Source organism: Nannospalax galili, unplaced genomic scaffold, assembly GCF_000622305.1.
Source record: "Nannospalax galili isolate Female #2095 unplaced genomic scaffold, S.galili_v1.0 scaffold510, whole genome shotgun sequence".
Lineage (NCBI taxonomy): Eukaryota > Metazoa > Chordata > Mammalia > Rodentia > Spalacidae > Nannospalax > Nannospalax galili.
Genome location: NW_008329677.1, coordinates 2,230,814 through 2,241,554, shown reverse-complemented (window position 1 = coordinate 2,241,554; position 10,741 = coordinate 2,230,814). Strand labels below are relative to the sequence as shown.

The window sequence follows — 10,741 nt, the reverse complement described above, 5'->3', positions numbered from 1 at the left end:
TTTCATTCTTCTACAGGTGGAGATCCAGTTTTGCCAGCACCATTTGCTGAACATGCTGTCTTTCCTCCAGTGAATATTCTTGGCCCCTTTGTCAAATATCAGGTGGCTGAAATTGCATTTACTCATATTTGGGTCTTCAATTTTGTTCCATTGATCTATGTGTCTATTTTTGTGCCAGTAGCACTGAATTGCTCTGGGTGCAAAGGATCAGGAAGCAGGGGTGGTTCCCCAGGTGTCTGGGATGCTAAGACAAGGAATGGGAGAGTACCCAGGCTAGGAGGAGAGACCAGCAGGGGAGATGGGAGGGTTAATGAGGATGCAGGAGTCAAGGCGTGGAGGGCATGGTCGACTTACCCCAGAGAGAGGGGCCTACTGTAGGAGAGAGGCCTGCGGATCATGCAGGCCCAGGGAAGCAGAGGGATGTGAGGGAAGGGCCAGGCCCAGAAGCAGTGCTCCTGGGGACTCGAGAAGGAACTCGGTTGGTCTGGATGCAAAGGATCAGGAAGCAGTGGTGGTTCCTCAGGTGTCTGGGGCGCCAAGAGGAGGAACCGGACAGGACCCAGGGTAGGAGGAGAGACCTGCGGGGTAGATGGGAGGGTGAGTGAGGCTGGGGGAGTCAAGGCCAGGAGGGCACAGTCAACTTTACCCTGGAGTGAGAATCCTGCTGGTTGGAGAGAGGCCTGTGGGTCATGCAGGCCCAGGGAAGCAGAGCAACTCTCTATTTCTTATACATGCACAATGTTATTTTCCATCCTAACTAAGCACCCATCACAGACTGGCCATAATTTTTGCACCCTGGAGTGTGACTGCAAAATTATCACGTATTTTTTCCTTCCTCACAAACATTATTGCTCCAGAGCTTAACATCAGCATATATATATATATTTTCTTTTCTTATTAAGCTGCAAACCTTCACCTTTTCACTTCATTGCTTCTCTTTGGTCTATCCTAGTTACCAACATCACTGACACTTTGGGACCACTATTAAGTAAAATAAGAATTACTTGAACACAATTGTTGTAATACCGTGGCCGCTGATCTCAAAACCTGGGTGGTTACAAAATTACAAATGGGCAGGTGGCACTTACAACTTGGATGTACTGGACCTGGGGATATTTCAGATACCAGGTGGGAAGAGGCAAGAGTTCATCGTGCTACACAGAATGGGTCCCATTATAAAATTTATAAATAATTTACTTCTGGAATTTTCCATTTAATGTTTCCAAACCAGAGTTGACCTTGAGTAACAAACCATGGGCGAGAGATGACTATACTACGTGTGTGTGTGTGTGTGTGTGTGTGTGTGTGTGTGTGTATGCATTTGTGTGTGATGTGCATGCATATGTATATACCTGTTTGCATTGTAGGGGTGCACATGTATGTTTGTGGAGGTCAGCGGTTGATATGCAGTGTCTCCCAAGCCTCTCACCAACTTATGTGGAGGCAGGACCTCTCATTTAATCTAGAGAGCTCCTGTTTGGCTAGTCTGGCTAATCAGCTTGCTTTGGGTATCCCTTGTCTCCACCTCCCACATGCTAAGAATTATAGTGGGCTACCATGCTCACCTTGCATTGATGTGGGTGCTGGCGGTCTTAGCCTCAGTCCTCACACTTGGGCAACAAGCACTTTATTCTCTGAACCACTGCCCAGTTTTTACACCACCACTTTTAATAAGCAGATAGGACACACCCCCCCGCCATGTTTTCCTTTCTAACCTCTAAAGAAATGGAACTCAAAAGTCTAACAGACTAAACACATGCATTCCTCAGCTTTTCCTAATGGCACAATTTAACTCAGTTAAGATAATAGCCAGAATTAGTTCGTGTCCAACCAGTGACAAGTATAGTGATTCATGGATAAAGCACTGGTCTAGTCTACAGATCTAATTTCTTACTTTTGCTATAGTTTATTACTTCAGTGTATGAAGAATCAAATTTAAGAAACCTTTTCAAAGATCTTGTGGCCTAGAATTAGAGAATTTAATACAGTGGTGAGCTGGTGTTGGTTCTTACTGCTCACCAGAGCTGATTATTAAAATTCTGTGAATTTTGCCAGTCTCTTGATGTCATATTGGAAGGTTGGAGTTGGCCATGCCAAAGTATTTATGCCACAAAACAGGCAAGTGCTAAAACTGGGGGCTTCAAGTTCCCAACAAGCCAGTTGTTAAACATTTTCCAGCACATTACTGATTTAAGGGAAAGAATAAATGTCTTTTTTATATTTTATTTAATATTTTAATTTTATGTATATGCATATATCCCCTGCATGTTTGTAAGTGCACCCATGCCACATCGTACAATGACAGAGGAGGACAGAAGAGCGCATCAGGTCCCCTGGAACTGGAGTCATGGACAGTTGTTAGCTGCCATGTGGGTGCTGGGATTTGAACCCTGGTCTTCTGTAAGGATGGCCAGTGCTCTTAACCACTAAGCCATCTCTCCAGCCCCAGAGAATAAATGTCTTAATGATAAATTGTTAGGTTTGGGAAGTCCTCAGCATAGGCAGCATACAATGAAGGAATGAGGAACAGAATTGAGTGTGGAACTCAGAGGAAGTGCACGTTCACAAGGCCCTGATCAGCAACCAAAGAGGAAGGGGAGCCTGGGGAGGAGGAAGAGAAGGAGTAGGAGGAGACAGGAGGAGAAGAGAAGAAGAAGAGAGGGAAGGAGGGGAGAGGAGAGGAGAGGAGGAGGAGGAGGGGAGCAGAAGAGAGGAGGGGGGAGGGGAGGAAGGGAGGGGAAGGGAGAAGAGGAGAGGAGGAGGAGAGGGGGAGCAGGAGAGAGGAGGAGAGAAGGGGAGGAAAGAGGAAAGGAGGGGAAGGGAGGAGAGGAGAAGGAGGAGGGAGAAGGAGGAGGAAGGGAGGGAAGGGGAGGAGAGGAGGAGAAGGAGGAGGAGGGGGGAGCAGAAGAGAGGAGGAGAGGAGGGGAGGAAGGGAGGGGAAGGGAGGAGAGGAGGAGGGGGGAGGAGAGGAGAGGAGGAGGAGGAGGAAGGGGGGGGGAGGGAGGGAAGGGGGGGGGAGGAGGAGAGAGGAGGAGAGGAGGGGAGGAGGGGGGGGGAGGGGAGAAGGGGAGGGGACGGGAGGAGAGGAGAAGGAGGAGGAGGGGAAGGGAGGGGAGGAGAGAAGGAAGAGGAGAAGGAAGCAACAGTTGTGAGACTTTTTGTTGCTGTGACAAAATTTTTTTTTTTTTAATTTTTGAAGAAACTTCATAGCTTCTGGATTTGCCGCACAGTAGAGCATCATGGCAGAAGAACACTATAGAGAAAAGCTGCTTACAGTATGACAGCCAGGAAACAGAATAGTGAGAACAAGAGAAAGAGAGAGAGAAAAAACACTAGGGACAAGCACCCTCCAACTCAGATACCTCCTGATATACCATTCAGCTATAAATTATGTTAATGAGATTAGCTGGGTACCAAGCCTTCAAACTATGAGCCTTTTAAGTAAGGGGATGCTTTATGTGGTAATGACATCTCTCCTTCCTTACTTCTGAAAGGGGAATGTCACATCATTTTGATCTGGAACTTTTTGGGGGGCAGAGAGGGGGAGACAGGATCTCACTATGTAGCCTAGCCTGACCTTGAACTCTGGCTCCTCCAGCCTCAGCCTCCCAAGTGCTGGGAATACAGGTATGTGCCACCATGCCCAGCGATGCAGGACATTTTCATGTAGCTATTGAGCTTGGCATCTTTACATTTTACTAATAACATAAGGTTGTTAGTAAATAAAAGAATAAAGAGTACTTCATTCCTAAAAATCATTCTCCATAAAATTTAAATGAATATCCGTATGGAAAAGTGAAGACTTTCAACTCTCTATTACTTCATATCCTACACAGGAATCAGTTTGATACAGATCATGGATTCATGCATGAGAACAGAAACTGTTAAGCATTTAGACTTGAAAGTTGGGGTATAGTTCAGTGATAGAATGCTTAAAGGCAAGCATCAGGCCCTAGGTTCATTCCCCAGTGCTGGAGAAAAAAACAAAACAAAACAAAAAAAACTAGAATAAAATTTACTCTCCAATAGCCTAACATTCAATATCAGAGAAGAAGAAAAGACACAAAAATCAAATAGAACTAAAGAACAGTTTTAAGTATTTTAACTATATCTATATTATAAGAAAATTAGCCAAAGAATTAAGTTGACAATGGAGATTTCTCTAGAAAATATTTTCTCCATGAAAATTATTGGTATTGGGATCAGTCCAACTAAAATATTTGTGTTTATTAAGCATGGAGTTAAAACTTCCTTGGGGTCACAAAGACCAGATTAAAATAACAGGGTAAAAACATCTTCACGAAAGTCTATAACTCTGTCCTGTGACCTAATTCTGGAGAGAGAGAGAGAGAGAGAGAGAGAGAGAGAGAGAGAGAGAGAGGTATTTTAGACTACTAAGAAATTATCAAAGGTGACATTAGCATGTACTGTTCTAGTCTGAGGGGCTTTTTCTGTTTTAATGTCTGCTTTAGTTTACCTCGAAGTCTTTGAATTAAATATCTGACTAGATGGCAATAACATCTAAAGTTCCTCCTGCTCCTGAAAAGCCCCCTCAGTCCCCCTGAAGTTCTTCTGGTTAAAATGTAACAACCAGAAAGAGTATGAATCTCCCCCAAACTTCCTCAGGACTTGCAGGTGCACAGCCCCCCAGTCACTTCCTATTGTCCAGTAACCGCATACCTATTCTTTTCTCCCCATGTTCTTGGTACCTACTTCCCATAAGTCCAACTGTTGTACGGTTCCAAATCCAGCTTTCAAACTTAAATGCCTACTCTGTGCCTCTTAAGTTTCTGAGCAGAAGATTCCATTTCATCTGAGAATAGCCAGTGAGTTACTGGCCTGGGCCAGTCAGTGCCTATCTCCATCTACTCAGCTGAGTGAAGTGGTGGGCAGAACCTTCCATGTGGCACAGCAGGCACAGGATGCAGCATGAATGTTCTTCAAGTGTGTCCTGGAGTAAGGGTGGCCCAAGTGTGAGGGGAGCCAGCCGTGAGCACTGGTAAACTGGAAGAGCTTATATCCTGTCTAAAGAAAACACTCAGAGCTATGCCATACTGGAATACTAACAGCCAGCTCAGTGTGCCCAGAGATGCTTAGCACCCACACTTATACACAGTGCTCCAATTTTGTAAAGCTGCTGCTATGGTCTAGGTAAGTGTCCCCCGCAATGTCTATGTCTTTTTAAAAATATATTTTTATTAAATTTTTGAGAATTTCATACAACGTGTTTTGATCATATGTAGACCCCCTCCTCTATTTGTTACTCCCTTACTACCCTCCACCTAATTTTAAGCCTTCTGTTATTTTTTAAGGCTTATCAAATCTAATTTGTGTCCCCAAATGCCCTTCAGTATGGGTCTATCCCCGGAGCCTGGTCAAACTACCCAACATCATAACTTAAAGAAAACTTTCTCTCTCTCTCTCCCAGCAGCTATCAGTAGCCAGTAGTTCCTTAGCTAGGGTTGGGGTTGCTTCTTACCTACCCTCTACCGCATGCTGGGAATTTGTCTGGCTTGAGCTTATGTAGGCCTTTTGCATGCTGACATAATTACTCATATGAATTCATGTGTAAGCATGCACAAGGTCCATGTCTTAAAAGAAATATTGGCAATCCTGGGCTGGCCAAATGGCTCAATGGGTAAAGGAGACTGCTGCCAAGCCTGACAACCTAAGTTCAATCTCCAGTACCCACATGGTGGAAGGAGAGAACCGACTCCTGCAGGTTGTCCTCTGACCTCCACACATGTGATTTGGGACATGCACACATACACATATAAACAAACAGGTAAATAAATAAAATAGTGCTCCCCAGGATGGCACTACTGCAAGATGGCAGGACCTTTAGGAAGGCTTAATGGGGAGGCCTTAGGTATTAGGAGCATGCCCTTGAAGGGATTGTAGGACCCAGCCTCTTCCATCCCTTCTTGCTTCCTGGCTGGTGTGGTGAGTAGTTTTGCTTTACCATATTCCAGCTATGATATGCTACCTTGTCAGAATCCTGAAGCAGTGGGCTTCCCAATTGTGGACTGGAAGCTCCAGAACTGTGAGCTAAACCTTTTCTCTTTACAAGTTAATCACCCCTAAATATTTTGTTTGCATTCAACAAAGCTGAATCCTTTCCATGCCCTAATTCTTGAATGGCCCAAGGAAGGAAGTGGGGGCTGGAGGTAAAAGAGGTAGTTCCTATCCAAGAAATGGAAAACTTTCTCACTAGCAGAGTTGAGCACCTGTTGCCCTTGGGTGACTGCGGGCACTGACACCACTTCTGTAGCACACATGGAATAAAAGTTTCTGTGAATCTGGGCAACACTTTTCCAGGAAGGAAAGACATGAACCATCACTGAAATTAGTCTATTTGTATTCCAGATTGTCCCATGAATACCTTGCTTTAAAAAATAATAATAATACCTTTATTTCTTCAGTTATTGTTGGGAAAATTGAGATACTGAGCATTATCATTGATTCTATTTTAAAACATACTTGTTGAGTAAGGGAGCTGGGAATACGGTCCCCTTCTTTGCATCAAATTTATTACTTTTTCCTGAATTCATTTCTCTTTTTAATGAAAAGTTTTCAAGATCTCAAGACTGTGAGAAGCCGGGTGTGGTGGTATAGATTTAGAATCTCACCACTCAAGGAGACTGAGGGAGGAGGATGAAGAGTTCCAGGCCAGCCAGGGCTACATTGAGTGATTCTGTCTCAGAACAAAAGACACAATCTTTTTTTTTTTTTTAAGTTTGACTGTCAAGTGAGATATAAGACACTTAAAACTTTTTATATTCACATAACTTGAATTGTTGACTCAGAGTCTGGAATAACATTTTTCTGTCCAACTTGAAAAAAAAAATCACTGGCAATACTAAGATAATTATGGAACTATTCAGAAACCTTCCTTGGATACTGACAGGGAGCCTCTGCCTCTCTTAGAGAAGACGAAAAGCTGTAGGAAGAAAGACGGAGCAGCAATAGCTGCTTAAGGAGCTGGGAAAAAGATGTATGCAGAACCTTAGTCAGATTTATCTTTCTCTGACAGGTCCCCTGGGGTAAGTCATTTTGGCAGTAATATAATTATAATAACAAGATCTTGTTTACTGAGATAAATCTAGTTGTCATGCCTCACTCAACTACTAACAAGACAAAAGTATTGAGCAGAAATTTTTTGTCTGGGATTCGATTTAGGGGTAGGCACTCTGGACTTGCAAAGTGTTTTAGGCTATACTATGAGAGACAGATCCCCTCAGTTCCTTCTGCTGTCCTTCCCTGGATCTGTACTGGGAACCTAAAGCAAATAAAATAACAAAGCAAAGAAAATGGTTAGGGTGATGTTGGTCAAAGAATACAAAATTTCAGTCAGATTGGCCAAAGACATCCAGATCTATTATGCAATGTGGTGACTCTTATTAATAATAATGTATATTTAAAAATCACTAAGAGATCCAAAGTATTCTCATAAGTGCCTGAGTCGAGGGATATCCCAGTTAGCATGAGTTAGCTACTCATGGTATAACAATTTCAAGACATTATGTTGTACACCACAAATATGTACATATTTTGAAAAATAAGGAGAGGACAGATTGACCAAATAATATAGAAGAAGGGATAAGGGGAGTAGACGGAAAGGCCTGCCTCTCAGTATAGCCATGAGCCACATAATAGCATCTCTGTCAGCAACAGGCCATACATAGGACTGTAGTCCCTTGGCTTGTGTCACTACGTGATGTGGTAGCCATCCTCATTTGCGTTCGCACAGGTCTGATGTTCACACAGAATATATCCTGTCCTAAAGTGATTATGTGACTACATGTCTCAGACCGTCAGTCCTGCCCAGGCCAGCCCCAGCAGAATAACACAAAAGCTGGAAGCGTGCTGAACTTAGGCAGCCCGTTTAGTTGGTCAGCTGGCCCTGAGGAACTCTGCATTTGGCTCTGAGAAGGCGGGCCTGTGGGGATGCCTAGGCAAGGGTGGCCTCTACGCCTGGGCCCTGTGTCTCTGAGGAGTTCAGCAATCTTGCTCAGCAGGCTGTCAGGGAGCTGAAGCTCAGCCAAGGGATGTGGGACTTATTTGCACTTTTAAGGATCGACCTTCAGTTACTATAGCAGTCCCTCCTGGAGCCACCTGCAAAGCCACAGCAAGGCCAGCTACAGAGGCCCAGTCTGGTGTTTCTGAAGAGTGAGGAGCAGTCACTTCCTGCCTTTGTCCTTTAGCTCCCCACTGTGGCTCCGTTTACATTCTTTCAGTGATTTATGGGAAGGCCTGGCCTCTCTAAAATGTTGCAGTATCTTTTGCTAGCTCTTAGCTAGCATCTGGAAAGATCCATCACTAGATACACTAGGCTTATTTTTCAATAATCAGATGATTTACCCTTCATTGAAACCAGACAAGGGTTTCACTGATCTAAATCTGGAGGGATTTTACAGCATCTCAAGCTATGGTACAGTTTTGTTTTGTGGTCCAGCTGTCACAGGGTGGTTTGGGGATTCTGCTACAGAAAGGATGGGGAGCTGAGAAGAAAGGAAAAGTGTTCACTTTTGTGCTTTGGCTATTGAGCCAAGATATAAAAAGGTTATGGTTTGGAAAGAAAATGATTGCAATGACAGGAAAGATCCTAAACTAAAACTTCTGGACACTTAAAACCTTTAGTTGTTTTGTTTTTTTTTTAATACTTATATACCAATCCACTTGGACTATGGGACAGGTCCCATCAACCGATCTGTGGCTCACGCCTGCTATGGCACTTGTTGGGTTGTTTTTGTCTTGGAGCAATGTAACAAGTAAGGAAGGGTGCCACCTTCATCCTTGGAAAAGATACAAGAGATCGGTCTTCTGCAGAATCCAAATTGGATGTGTAATTGAAGACTGCCTGAAGTGTAGGTGTATGCAGGTAACAGCAGCTAATTAGACTAGCAAAGTTCCGGGATCCAGACGACTCCATTGCCAAAGGCAAAATTCCCTGTGGCCTTGGCTTTTCAGCAAAGATTTGCATATGGAAAACCCTGGAAAAGAACAAAGAACTCTCACTCTGGATAAAGAATGAAGTCTTGGCTCTCTAAGCAATTCCTGAAACGACAGGCTGTATGGAATCCTCTGCCAGGAAAACGTCTGGAGGGAAAGAGACGACAGACTTCAGGTTTGGTTTAAAGTGGTTTATGCTTTCTTAATGTGTCTGTGCTTCTGGGTCTAAACAGTTAATCGTCTGCGGCCAAGGATTCCCATCCAGTTCTGAACTCAGTGCTGTTTTCCCTCTGGAATGACACCAGTCTGCAGACATTGTTAATAAGGATGGACTTCAAAGGCCTTGGACTCTACTCAGGTTCCACTTAGATGCTGAGCTTGTAACCTGTACCTCTGGAGTCAGCAGGATTTCAAAATTGTTGTTAGACTCTCGGCCACCTCGGGAGGGTTGTGGAGCACTGGCCTTCATCCCAGCAGGACTGCAAATGGAACTGAACGCTGGGGAGACTTGAAGTGTCTGAAACAGGGAGCGATGCCTCAATTAGAGGTGGTTTTGGAAGGAGGGCTGGGTATGTGAGAATGTCTTCCTAGATGAGATTTATTGCCACAGCTCATGGTGGAAGTGAGCTGAGTGGCTCACAGGCTGCATGAGTCTCTGCAGCAGGTCTTTCTCTCGCACGTGCATTTCTCTCAGGTGGATTTTGCTTTTCCTCTTGTTGGAAGGTCACTAACACTGTCTTCAACATCCCATTTGTGATGCTGGCTCTGTCATCCAGGCTTTGGTACTTCCCCACCTCATGCCTACAGCCCAATCACTTTTAATATTCCTTAGTGGTGCAAGAGATATTTTCACCTAATTCCTTTGCTGGTCATAGTTAGGAAGCATCCTGTCCTGTGCATGTTATGGCAGGTAGGTAGAGATGCTGGTGGATGGTGTGTGTGTGTGTGTGTGTGTGTGTGTGTGTGTGTGTGTGTGTAAGGAAGGTTTTGAGGACTCCCCTAGCCACCTCAGTGCATACAGACAGGTCTCAGACAGGTCTGTTGCCCCATGTGTGTGTACCCATTTAACTTATAAGTGAAGGTTGAAGGCTTTGTGGTCTGGAGTGGGGGGTTACTGGTTCCTGTGCTCTATGTTCTAAGAGGGGAAATTCCAAGCTCAGATGGCCTTATGATTAGTGATGATTCAGGACCATGTTGTTATCCTGCCTTTAAATTTTCCTCTGCTTTCCAAATGAGCCCCACCCCCAAGCCCTTGGATGATCCTGGGCTGTTTACATGTTTCCCCTTACACAAATGAGCTCTGTAAACAGTGACACAGGACTGCATCCCAGTCCCACTGGCTTCTACGGGGAAAACAGGGATTTCTTCCCAGTGCCCTTCTGCTGACCTTGCTGGGGAAGAGAGCTAACAGGGATTGCTGACCTTCCCGGCTTCCTTCAGGATTTCCTGAGACATACAAAACTCCATTCTTCTGTGATCAGCCACATTAAATCTATAAACTTTTAGAGCAGATCATGGGGACAACTAATATTGGTCCCTTTTGGACTCAGCATGAGGTCAAGCAAACATACAAAGCCATCATTATGCTCCCTGAAGTCCTAAGGACCTTCTACGTCAGCTGCTGGCAGAGGGGGTGGGGCAATGAGGTGGGGCATAGTCCCCAGGAACAGTGCTGGCCAGGCAGGAAATCAGGCTGAAAGGAGATGTAAGGGCTTTGGTGGGAAATAAATGGCACTGTGTTGTTGACGGAAAAAGATCTTGGCAGGACTGTTGTTGTGAGTGTTCTGTG

At 44.6% G+C, this 10,741-nt stretch overlaps 1 protein-coding gene across 4 annotated transcripts in view; it reads left to right on the top strand.

Moving 5' to 3' along the window:
* Rin2 (Ras and Rab interactor 2) overlaps nt 1-10,741 on the top strand; it is a 264,895-nt gene that overhangs the window by 148,219 nt on the left and 105,935 nt on the right. Inside the window, exon 1 of one of the 4 annotated variants that reach the window (XM_008841360.3) lies at nt 10,596-10,657. The exons of 2 other annotated variants lie outside the window; for them this stretch is intronic. The gene's annotated coding sequence lies outside the window, so the exon portion shown is untranslated. Of the gene's footprint in view, nt 1-10,595; nt 10,658-10,741 lie in introns of those variants that run through there. One more of the 4 variants, XM_008841357.3, reaches the window with a different exon arrangement.